Below are 13,460 nucleotides of genomic sequence, written 5' to 3' on the forward strand. Positions count from 1 at the left end.
CTCTCCCTCATTTTGAAGGCAAGTTTTGTCAGATAAAGAATTTGGGGCTGGCAGTTTTTCTCTTTCAGTACCTTAATATATCATATCAATGCCTTCTCCCCTCCATGGTTTCTGATGAGAAATTGGCAGTTAATCTTATTGACTATCCCTTGTTCATGATAAACTGCTCTCAGAATTCTCTCTTTATCGTTGACATTTGCCATTCTGATTAGTATGTGTCTTGGAGTGGGTTTATTAGAATTTATTCTGTTTGGAGTACATTGCACTTCTTGGACATATATATTTATGTCTTTCATACGGTTGGGATTTTTTTCAGCCATTTTTTCCTTCAAATATTCTTTTCTGCCCCTTTCCCCTTCTCTTCTCCTTCTGGGACACCCATGATGCGTATGTTTGTTCACTTCATGCTATCATTCAAGTTCCTGATACATTGTTCAATTTTTTCTATTCTTTTCTCTATCTGTTCTTCTGACTATATGATTTTAATTGTCCTGTCTTCTACTTCACTCATTCTTTCTTCAGCCTGTTCAAATCTGTTTTTTAATTCTTCTAGGGTATTTTTAATCTCCTTTATTGTGTCTTTCATCCCCATAATTTGTTATGCTTCTCTTTTTTTTTATTTTTTTTTAATTCATTTTATTGAGATATATTCACATACCATGCAGTCATACAAAACAAAGCGTACACTGAATTGTTCACAGTACTATTACATAGTTGTGCATTCATGACCAAAATCAATCCCTGACACCTTCATTACCACACACACAAAAATAACAAGAATAATAATTAAAGTGAAAAAGAGCAATTAAAGTACAAAAGAACACTGGGTGCCTTTGTTTGTTTGTTTGTTTTTTTCCTTCCCTCATTTTTCTACTCATCCATTCATAAACTAGACAAAGGGGAGTGTGGACCATATGGCTTTCCCAATCACACTGTCACCCCTAATAAGCTACATTTTTATACAATCATCTTCAAGATTCATGGGTTCTGGGTTGTAGTTTGATAGTTTCAGGTATTTACTGCTAACTACTCCAATTCACTAGAACCTAAAATGGGTTATCTGTATTGTGCATAAGAGTGCCCACCAGAGTGACCTCTCAGCTCCTTTTGGAATCTCTCTGCCACTGAAGCTTATTTCATTTCCTTTCACATCCCCCTTTTGGTCAAGAAGATTTTCTCCATCCCACGATGCCAGGTCTACATTCCTCCCTGGGAGTCACATTCCACGTTGCCAGGGAGATTCACTCCCCTGGGTGTCAGATCCCATGAAGGGGGGAGGGTAGTGATTTCATCTGGCTTAGCTAGAGAGAGAGGGCCACATCTGAGCAACAAAGAGGCATTCAGGAGGAGGCTCTTAGGCACAATTTTAGGGAGGCCTAGCCTCTCCTTTGCATATGCTTCTCTTTAAACTTTAAAATTCTTCTTTATGTTTACACATTGTCTTCTTAATGTCCTTTAACTGTATATCCACTATTAGTTTACTTTTATTCCTATTTCCCTTCATCTCCTTGAATTAATTTAGGATATTACTTTGAACTACTTTGAATAGTTGTTCCTATATCTGTGTCTCCTCTGAGTTTAAATTTGTTCCCTTGACTGAGGCATAGCTTCCTGTTTCTTAGTATGGCTTTTGATTTTTTGTTGATGTCTGACATCTGATTATTTTGATGTGATAACTCTGAAGGTCAGTCTCTCCCTCTTACCTAAGGTTTTTTTTTTTTTTTTTTTTTTAAAGAATGGTTTTGTTTTAAAATCCAATTTATACTGGACCTTTAGGGTAGCACATGTTTAGATTTTCTCAGGTCTTCTACACTTGATTCTTGCCCTGGATAAGCTGTACGACTTTTAAGATTGCACTTTTATGTGCAAATTGTTTCATCTCTAGGAGAAAGCTTTCTTTTCTCTGTTCCTTCTTTGAGAATCCTCATTTGTTCCATCTGTTTTTGTGCAGAATTTTCTCCCCACCTCCTATGATTTGTTTAACTTCTCTCCCTCACTCTGTGCCCCCTTTTTATTACACTTTCCAGTTCTGGGACCCATCCTGCCTTATAGCAGTTCTGTCTCACCCCCTTTTTATTCTGTGAGGTTTCCCTGTTGGGTATTTCATGCTGGGGAGCCAGACTAGGTCCCTCCAAAAAGGTCAAAAGTTCTGCTTCTTCATTTAGATGACCCAGCAATCAGAGACTGGGCTGAGTGTATTACACCTCTTGCCAACCTTTCTGCCACAATCTCTTATTTCCCACATTATGTATGCACTAGTCATCTGCTTATGTTCTGACCTGGGTCCTTGTGGACTTGTGTCCCTGTGCCTGGATATGCATGGGCTTCTGACTCACTGCTGTGAGTGTCTCTATGGTCTGCATCCATGGCAGGAGGGGCTGGTGGGGGGGAGGGTTCCAAACTCGTGGACTTGGGTCATATGCCTCCTACCTTTTGTGTTGTTTTCTTTTTTTTTTTTCCTTTTGATTCAGTCTTTGTTGAGTCGTTCTGTAGTCTCTATTGTCATCCAGATTTCCAAGCAAGTGGGATTTGTCCTTTTGTTAGTTGTTTCTGAGGAAAGATTTTTCTAGGGGATGTCTTATGTTGCCATGTTGATGACACCGCTTCCTACTCACTTTTAAGTAGTTAGCCCTTCCACATTGTGGGGGTTAGTGGGGTGGTGTCCCCACAATCTGTAAAATCCACATAAAATTTTTTGGCCCTCCCTTTCTAACAAAGAAGTCTAATTTTTTTTCTTTTTCTTTCATATGGTGTTTACAGTACCTTACTGTAAAATTTGATTAAGTATTTGGTCTTGGCCTATATGTAGGTCAATATTAAATAAAAATGCTGTATGAAAAAAGAAATTTTAAAATGAAACAAATATGACAATTTTAAAAAATGAAATGAATTGAGGAGAATAATACTGAACATACTGCATGTATAACAAAAGATATATTTAAAAAAAAATAACTTTTGAAATTCCCTACTGGTACTCACCATTAGCCTGTGGTTCATCTCTGCAATCTAACTTGAAATGAAGAAGCTGAATGTTAGTGGATGATGGTGACAAAAAAAGAAGAAAAGAGCAGTCTTGCTGTATTAGTTAGGGTTCTCTAGGGAAACAGAATCAATGAGAGATATCTATAAATATAAGATTTTATAAAGTAGCTCATGCAACTGTGAGTATGCATGAGTCCAAATTCTGTAGGGCAGGCAGCCAACTGGCAAATCCAATGAAGATATTCGAAGAACTCCTCAGGCAGTGAACTGGCAACTTTGATGAACTCAGGAAACACTTCACTGGTTAGCCAAAGAAGTGAAAGTCCTATATCTGTCTTGCCTAAAAGTCTTCAACTGATTGGATTAAATCCAGCTGATTGAATTCTCTCATTGTGGAAGACACAACCTTCATAGATGTAATCAGTCACAGCTGCAGCCAATTGACTGATTCTTTAATAAACCAGCCTTCTGGTTCATTAACCAGCCACAAATGCCCTTGCAGTGATGGTTAGGCCAGTGCTTGCTTGACCAGACAGCTGGACACCATCACCTGGCCAAGTTGACATATGAACCTAACCATCACAGTCCACCCTTTGTCAACTTGGCAGTTATACACATCACCTTAAACCATCCCTTATCTCTAGGTAGAGAAGAATAACAGACATACATTTCACCTAACAATACTCTGCTGTCCTGCGTACAACTGGAAATGCACAAAATCTCTCCAGAATAGGGTGCAAGTCCTTGGGTGACATTAACTCCCTTAAAATTGATTTCCTTTAACTTAAATACTGCAAAATGAACAATACAGCTTATGTTATATGATAAGGCGATAAGATAGAGAAGAAAACAAAGATATTTTCTTTACAGACAAATACAAACATACTCATAACAAAACAAGGAGGAAATATTCATGCCATCACAGTCCTCATTTCTGTAATTGGTCACATGGTCATAGTTCATATTTATCACTACCTTCTTCCACTACCCATTCCATGTACCCTTTACCCTCAGCAAACACTTCAGCTGGCCATGGTTCTTTGCCTGATGGGGTGAACCAAACCTTCATTCCTGAAGTTTCTAGGCCATTGGTAGTCCTTTCTGCATTGGGTTGTTGCAGTTTTCCATTGACTTTAATCACAGGGCATGGTAGCCCTAAGAGATGCCCTAGGGGATTTTCTATATTCCAGGAAAACTCTTCTTTACCTCCATTGCATAGTTGCAGTGCTGTTTCCCTTGATACTCAGGATCAATTGCCCCAGCCAGTACAGTAGTCCCTTTCCTTGCCTGTTGATTCAGAAGCATAAGAAGCCCAAAGTCACAAGGCAGCAGTCTTAACTTCCAGTTCAATGGAATTATTGTTATGTTTCCTGGTGGAAGCACTCCTCCTTTTGGAACTGGGACTTGTAGATGGAGCTTAAGCTTGCAGGAACAGGAAGCAAAAATTTTCCTAGGGGATCACTAAGAGTGATAATGAGTGGTACCATTCCTGCTTCCACCCCTTGATTCTTGGACCTGTGAATCTTGGCTATGGGAGAAACAGCACCATAGAGAGATGCTGATTCAGAGCATACATAGCCTCCTAGAAAACACTGCCCCAACCCTGCAAGGTATTGCCACCTAATTGGCACTGTAATTGAGTCTTCAACAGGCCATTCCACTGTTCTATCAAGCCAGCTCCCTGTGGATGATGGGGAGCATGGTAAGACCAGAGAATTCCATGAGCATGTGCCCATTCCCTCACTTCATTTGTTGTGATGTGGGTTCCTTGGTCAGAAGCAATGCTGGTGTGGAATACCATGATGGTGGATAAGGCATTCCATATGTCCATGGATGTTGGTTTTGGCAGAAGCATTTCATGCAAGGAAGACAAACCTATATCCAGCGTATGTGTCTATTCCAGTGAGAACAAATTGCTGCCCCTTCCTTGATGGAAGTGGTCCAATGTAATCAATCTGCCACTAGGTAGCAGGCTGATCACCTCGGAGAATGGTGCCATACCGGGGATTGAGTGTGGGTCTCTGATGCTGGCAGATTGGGCACTCAGCAGTGGCTGTGGCCAGGTTGGGCTTGATGAGTGGAAGTACATGTTGCTGAGCCCATGCATAACCTCCATGGCTACAACCATGATCACTTTGTTCATGAGCCCATCGGGCAATGACAGGAGTGGATGGGGAAAGAGGCCAAGTGGTATCCACAAAACAAGTCATCTTATCCACTTGATTATTACAATCCTCTTCTGCTGAAGTCACCCTCTGGTAAGCATTCACATGGGACACAAATATCTTCATGTTTTTGCCCACTCAGAAAGGTCTATCCACATAACTCTTCCCCAGACTTCGTTGTCACAATTTTCCAATCACGTTCCTTCCGAGTCCCTGACCATTCATTCACCCAAACCATTAGCAATAGCCCATGAATCAGTATACAAATGCACCTCTGGCCAGTTCTCCTACTAAGCAATGTGAAAGACCAGGTGCACTGCTCAAAGTTCTACCTACTGGGAAGATTTCCTCTTACAACTCTCCTTCAGGGACTTCCCAGAAAGGGGCTACAGTACTGCAACTGTCCACTTTTGGGTGGTACATGCATATCATGCAGAACCATCTGTAAACCAGGCCCAAGTTTTCTCTTCCTCAGTCAACTGATTGTAAGGGACTCCATAAGATGCCATAGCTGTGGGCTGGGAAAGAGAAGGTAAGGTGGAAGGAGTCGGGGCCATGGGCATTTGGGCCACTTCCTCATGTAACTTATTTGTGCTTTCAGGACCTGCTTGAACTCTATCTTGTATATTTCATTTCCATTTTGTGATAGAGTGCTGCTGTGCATACCCAACTTTATGGCTTGGAGGGTCAGATAACATTCAGCTCATGATAAGTAACTCAGGTCTTCTGGTAACTTGGTGCCCATGGTTAAGCATTCTGCCTCTACTAACGCCCAATAGCAGGCCAAAAGCTTTTTCTCAAATGCAGAGTAGGTTATCTGCAGAGGACGGTAACTCTTTACTACAAAATCCTATGGGCCTGCATTGTGATTCTCCTATAGGAGCCTGCCAGAAGCTACAAACAGCATCTCTATTTGCCACTGATTTTTCCCAGCATTGGGTCAGCTGGGTCATATGGTCCAAGTGGCAGAGCAGCTTGCACAGCAGCCTGGACCTGTTGCAGAGCTTCATCTTGTTCCAGTCCCCACTCAAAACTATAAGCTTTTCTGGTCACTTGGTAAATGGGCTGGAGTAGTACACCCAAATGAGGAATATGTTGTCTCCAAAATCCAAAGAGGCCAACTAAGCATTGTGCCTCTTTTTGGGCATGAGAGAGGCCAGATGGAACAGCTTATCCTTCACCTTAGAAGGGATATCTCAACATGCTCCACACCACTGGACACCTAGAAATTTTACTGAGGTGGGAGACCCCTGTGTTTTTGTTGGATTTATTTCCCATCCTCTGCCACACAAATATCTTACCAACAAATCTAGAGTAGTTGCTACTTCTTGCTCACTTGGTCCAATCAACATGATATCATCAATACAATGGACCAGTATGATGTCTTGTGGGAGGGAGAAATGATCAAGTTCCCTGCAGACAATATTATGACATAAAGCTGGAGAGTTGATATACCTCTGAGATAGCACAGTGAATGTAAACTGCTGGCCTTGCCAGCTGAATGCACTGTTTCTGGTGGTCCTTACTGACAGCAATTGAGAAAAAAGCATTTGCCAGATCAACAGCTGCATACCAGGTACCAGGGGATGTGTTGATTTGCTCAAGCAATGATACCAATCTGGAACAGCAGCTGCAATTGGAGTCACCACCAGGTTAAGCTTATGAGAATCCACTTCCATCATCCAAGACCCATCTGTTTTCTCCACAGGCCAAACAGGAGAGCTGAATGGGGATGTGGTGGGAATCACCACCCCTGCCTCCTTAGAGTCCTAAAGAGTGGCATTAATCTCTACAATCCCTCCAGGAATCCAGTATTGCTTCTGGTTTACTATTTTGCTAGGCAGGGGCAGTTCTAGTGGTTTCCACTTGACCTTTCCCACCATAATAGCCCTCACTCCACTAGTCAGGGAACCAATGTGAGGATTCTGTCTGTTGCTGAGTATGTCGGCATTCTGGAATGCTGAGTATTATGCATTCTGGAACTGGGGAAATAACCACAGAACGGGTCCAGGGACCCACTGGACCCACTGTAAGATGGACCTGAGCTAAAACTGCACAAATCACCTGACCTCCATAAACCCCAACTCTGACTGGTGGACCAGAGTGACATTTTGGCTCTCCTGGAATTAACGTCACTTCTGAACCAGTGTCTAATAATCCACAAAATAACTGATCATTTCCTTTTCTGCAATGTACAGTTACCCTGGTAAAAGGCCATGTCCCCCTGGGGAAGGCTGGGAGGAAGATTAACAGTATAAATTTTTGGCAGTGTATCAGGGTCCTTCTCCAAGGGTACCTGGCTTTCCCCTCATTCACATGGCTCTGGATCTGTAAACTGTCTCAAGTCTGGGACTTGATTAAGGGGCTGTAACTCTCTGTTTTTGTAATTTGAGGTAGACTTTTGTTTACTTGACCTAGAATTAGTCTGCTTATACAGTTCAAACAAGAATTTAGTAGACTGCCCATCTATTTTACTACTAGGTACTCCATGATCTGCTAGCCAATGCCATAAGTCTCTGTGAGTCAGACTATTTTGACAGCTGCTTTGAGTCTGTTTTCCATTTTGGTAGCCATGCCCACCTCGTCTTTGGCGATTAACTGCTGCCACATGGCTTTGCTTACTTGGGATCCAATTATCCCCTTCATATTTAAGGATTCCAGCTCAGTGACAGCATTTCCTACAGTAATATCTGACCTACAGAGAAGGGCAACTACAGGGTTCTTCAGGGATGATGGAGCTAGTCTCACAAATTTATTCCTCACAGTTCTGGTAAAAGGTGTGCCCTCTGGATATTCCAGAGCTGTGTGAGCAGGTCTTCCATGATAAATCCACTCTAACATTCCAATCTCTCTAAGCCTTTGAATCCCCTCCTCTACATTAAACCAGGGCAGTTCTGGCATTTTGACCTCAGGTAATGTTAACCACCTTTTGATCCATATTTCAGCCAACCACCCAAACAAACTGTTAACACCCTTTCTAACCCCTTGAGCTACAACATTGAATGCAGAATCTCTGCTTAGTGGGCCCATATCAGTAAATTCAGCCTGATTCAACTTTATATTCCTCCCACCATTATCCCAGACCCTTTATATCCATTCCCACACATATTCCCCTGGTTTCTGTCTGTATAAGTTGGAAAACTCATACTGTTCTTTTGGAGTATAGTGTATTTCCTCATGGGTCACACTTTGTACCTCACCCTTCAGGGCCTGTTGGGACTTTGGTCTAATTATAGGTCTTGAAGCAAAGACTGGTGGTGGGGGTGGGTTGTGAAAAGACTTAGAAGTATCCCTCAAGCCATTTACCTCAAGACATTCTGTTGCAGTTTCATCTTGTGCAATAGGATTAATCTCTCCAGACAGAGGAGTGAGGGCTGTTTCCTCAGGGGAGGTGATTACAGGTTTAGCAGGCACTGAAGGGTTAATCTCTTTAGGAGGAGGTTGGATGGCAGGCTCCTCAGGGCAGACTGGAGGTTGAGATGTTGTCTCCTCATGGCAGACTGGAGATTGGGGAGGGGGCTGTATCCTCAGGACACACTACTACGGGCATATCTAACAAAGACCCAGCAGAATTCAGGGTTCCAATGTCCTCACTGCCATTATTATCAATCTATATGTCTCCATCCCAAGTTTCAGGATCCCATTCTTTTACAGTCAATGCCTTTACTTTAACACCAGTCACCCTGTGAGGTTGAGATTTTAGTTTACATTGTAAATCTGCTACACACACAAAGAGACTCTGGGTCTTTTTTTCAGAAATCTTGTCTGTAGCCAGAGGAAATAAGATTTTCTTTCAGGACACACATAGAAACCTTTCCATCTGTCATACAGCACTTAAGTTTCAAAATGGAAACCTTTAGCTTATCCCTTTCTCTTATAACTTTATCCAACTTATCTAAGAGCAACCAGCCAACATTATTATACCTCTTAACTCTGCAAAACTCTGTTAAAGTGTCAAAAACACTGTCACGCAGAGCCTTGCTTCATACAAGAGTATGATTAGGAGAAACAAATGGTGATATTTTGCATATCTCCATTGCCAACTCACACCATGGACTGTCAGTGCCGTCTTGATTATTGGAAATGGAGACATTAGTGCCTTTGAATCTAATCAGAGTAGAAAACCAATTGTAAAAGCCCATTTTAAGATTCTGTTTCTCAAGGACCACTCCCAGTACCAAGTTGTATTAATTAGGGTTCTCTAGGGAAATAGAATCAGCAAGAGATATCTATAAATATAAGATTTTATAAAAGTGTCTCACACAACTGTGGGTATGCATGAGTCCAAATTCCGTAGGACGGGCAGCCAACTAGCAACTTCAATGAAGATATTCTATGAACTCCTCAGGCTGCAAACTGGCAACTTCAATGAATGTGTTTGATGAATACCTCAGGAAATGAACTGGCAACTTCAATGAACTCCTTAGGAAATGCTTCTCTGGTTAGCTGAAGAAGTGAAAGTCCTATATCTGTCTCACTTAAAAGTCTTCAACTGATTGGACTAAATCCAGCTGATTGAATTCTCTCATTGTGGAAGACACACCCTTATTGATGTAATCAGTCTCAGCTGCAGCCAATTGACTGATTTAATAAACCAGCCTTCAGGTTCATTAACCAGCCACAAATGTCCTTGCAGTGATGGTTAGGCCAGTGCTTGCTTGAGCAGACACCTGGACACCATTACCTGGCCAAGTTGACACATGAACCTAACCATCACAGTTACCCTTATCCCTTGTGACTTTAAAACCTGGGGCTCGCTTCTCTTCTTGACTGATATATGTCTTCTGAGGCATTTTTTCCCTCAATATAGGGCAGTTTCATCAGCATTGAATATCTATTTTGGTTTGTAGCCTTTCTATTCAATCAGGTTTTCAGGGTTTCAGGAAACTCCCTAGCTGCCTCTTGATTGGCAGATGCTGCCTCTATCGTTATTTTACATTGCATAGGCTAAACCATTTTTTAAAATTTTCAAACCAGCCTTTGCTGGCCTGAAAATACGTAGTGGTAGACCTTTTCACCTTCATTTTCCTTTAGGAAATAATATAAGGACTTGGCTTTTCTCACATGATGCCCGAGTCTACCAGAATGCCTTTTTTATAACAATCCTGCACCCAAAATAATGTTGCACTTTCTTTGTGAGAGAGATGTGGATTTCTTGGTTTATGAAAATGCTTTGCTGCAGCAATGGCTTCATGGATTTCCTTCTCTTTTTGGTTGATATGCCTTATGGCCAACAAATTAACACATAATGGTGGCCAACTGCAGCAGCCATTTTGCCTGAATGATGCATATCTAACAATTCTACTTTTTCCTTCAAGTTGATCACTTTCCTCTGTTTCTTGGGAGTACTTTCTGAACCATCAGAAACAGTATGTTTGGGACCCATGGGTTAATAGAGTTTATGGTGATGAAAAAACCTAAGATTCGAGAAACTCAAGATGCAAAGATCACTGTGAGATCACTTGAGATGTCACATGAGAGACTGCTGTAAACACACTTGGCATCTGCAATCCAGTGCATAGAACCACAGTTCTTTTACTACAAATTTAATTTTAAGAAAAAAAATTATGTAGCCATTGATTTGTTACTAACCAGTAAAATACATATTGTACAGTTAATATTATACATACCAGTACATACATGTTATGCATTTATGAGTAACTAAAGATTTAAAGTAATCTCTACATTTCTACCTTTGCATGTCATCTGCTTGCTTTTGTGTTCTTTTCACAAACTGTAACTTTGTACTTCTTTTAACTTTAAAAAAGAAATTGTGTATATTTATGGTATTAAAAGATAAAATATGCTGATATTATACAATGCTATACATTTATTTTATGCATTTCTGAGTTTCTAGACTTCTGTATCATCTGCTTGCCTATGAGCATCATCTGTGGCTTCCACAAAATTCCCCCCAAATTTCCATTTAATTTCTTATGCCAACCTATGATATCTCAAAATCACAATGGGGAAAGTCATAATGTGGAAGGGATAACTGTAGTCTTTTTCTTGATTCAGCAGGCTCCCCATTACTGCAGTCCTTTTACTGTTTTCTAGAGCTAAAAGCATTTTTGCCAGTTCTTTCTGGTTGTTCAAATCTTCTGTGAGGAGAAGGAGCCTTGAAGTATCTCATGCTGCCAACTTTCCCACTGTAACTTAAAAAACTTTAAATAACATTAAATGTTCTGGTAATCAATTTTAGTGTTGCATAGTATTCCAATGGTAGATGAACCATTATTTATTCAGACAATATTCTTTTTTGAATATTTAGATTGTTTCCAAATATGATTAATTTTGAAAGAGAATCTGGTTCCTTCATAGGACAAGCAATCTTTCACATATAGTTCCTCGGCATAGGAGAGGAAGTGGAATCTTTCAACAAATGTAAATTTATTCTAGGATTAAAAATTACAACATCCTGACATGTCAGATGCAACTTCCTTTCCTTTAGGCTCAGGTTTACTCCTGTAAATCCCATTTAGTGAGGTAAATGTGTGAGCCCGTAATATTGCCTCCACCTTCTTAAAGTGCTCAGTAAGCAGAGCCTTGGGTAGTCTATGAGTATGGTGCCTTGTAGAAATGTGCACTGTTCAGGCCAAGTCACACTGTTATGTAAAACAAGTGTGAATTGAAATTTTACAGTGATCCTGCTCAGTGTGTGATTTGTGGGGCTAATGTTCTAGGTTAGTTGTTCCTCCAACTTTAACATGCTTTCAAATCACCTGAAGGGCTTGTTAAAACAAAGATTGCTGGGCCTGCCCCCATAATTTCTAATTCAGTAGATCTGTGATGGCCCCCCAAGAATTTGCATTTCTAACAACTCATCAGGTAATGCTGACACTGATGGCCTGGAGACCACAGTTTGCGAATCATTATTTTAGGCTCTCTTCCTCCAAGCCATCATATTGTAGTCACTGCCCTGCTTAAACCCCTTTTATGGTTTCCTTCTGTCTATGGGACAAAGTCCAACCTGCTTGGCAAGGCACACAAGTCTTTTATACTCTGGCCATGAGTTATTTCCTCTCCACATCACCTCTTCAGACTTCTCCACCCAGCTCTCTGCCCCAGGAAGCTGGTCTGTATGGACTGCATCCATAGATTCTGTGATTTATGCTTGCTAGGTAGGCTGACAGGAGACTGGAGGGTTGGAAAAAAGAGCAGTCATGATTATTTTTTTCCCCTGGGCTCCTTTCCTGCTGAGTCTAAGTTTGGCAGTGCCTAATGTCTAAACAGATTGGGTTATTTCCTACAGCTACAGCTCTTGCTGAATCTGGTTGCTTTTCCCTCCATTTGACCCTTCAGGCCTATGGGTCATAATGACCATAATGACTTCCTTCTGTTGCCAGTCTTAGGAGAGACTTACCATCTTTTTTTGGGTTTCTTTAACCCTGCCCATACCTCTGTAGATAATTCTTCATTACATTCTCTTCAGTTATCCCTTTTGAATGTACCCTCTCTTTCCTGCTGGACACTGGCTGATTCAAGCCCTCATTTTACTTTCTAGTCTCATCTCTCACTGACCTCCTTCAAACATGCACTGGCCATACATTTCCTAAAGAGCATGTTGTACATAATTTGTTGTTTTTGCCTATGCTTTTCCCTCCGGCTGAAAATCCTTTCTTGTGTCTCTATCTGGAAAACTACTCTTCCTTTAATTCCTAGATCAAATGCCATTTTCTTCATAAAGCTTTCCCCTTCTCATCCAGATTTATTCTGTTTCTGGGACTTTTTTTCTCATACTCAGGTTTATTGAGATATATTTCTCATACTGTAAAATTCACCCATTTGGAGTGTAGAATTTAGTGGCTTATAGTATATTCACAGAGTTAGGCAAGCATTATCACAATCTAATTTTAGAACATTTCCTCACCCCTAAAAGAAATCCTATACATATATTAGCAGTCGCTTCCCATTCTCTTCTCCTCTCAGCCCCCGACCACCATTAATCTACTAGCTGTCTTCATGGATTGGCCTATTTTGGACATTTCATATAAATGGAATCATACAATATATGATCTTTTGTGATTGATTTCTTTCATTTAGCATAATATTTTCAAGGTTCATTCACATTCAGCATGTATGAGTACTTTATTACTTTTTATGGCTGAGTAATATTCTATTGCATGGATATGCAACATTATGTTCATCCATCCGTTAATAGACACTTGGTTTTGTTTCCATCTTTTTGCTATTGTGTTTAATGCTGCTATGAACATTCATGTACAAGTGTTTGTGTGAACATATATATTCAATTCTCTCAGGTATATACTTAGGAATGGAAGTGCTGGCTCATATAGTAACTCCATATTTAAT

The sequence above is a fragment of the Choloepus didactylus genome, chromosome 4 (genome assembly GCF_015220235.1).
Source record: "Choloepus didactylus isolate mChoDid1 chromosome 4, mChoDid1.pri, whole genome shotgun sequence".
NCBI classification, from domain to species: domain Eukaryota; kingdom Metazoa; phylum Chordata; class Mammalia; order Pilosa; family Megalonychidae; genus Choloepus; species Choloepus didactylus.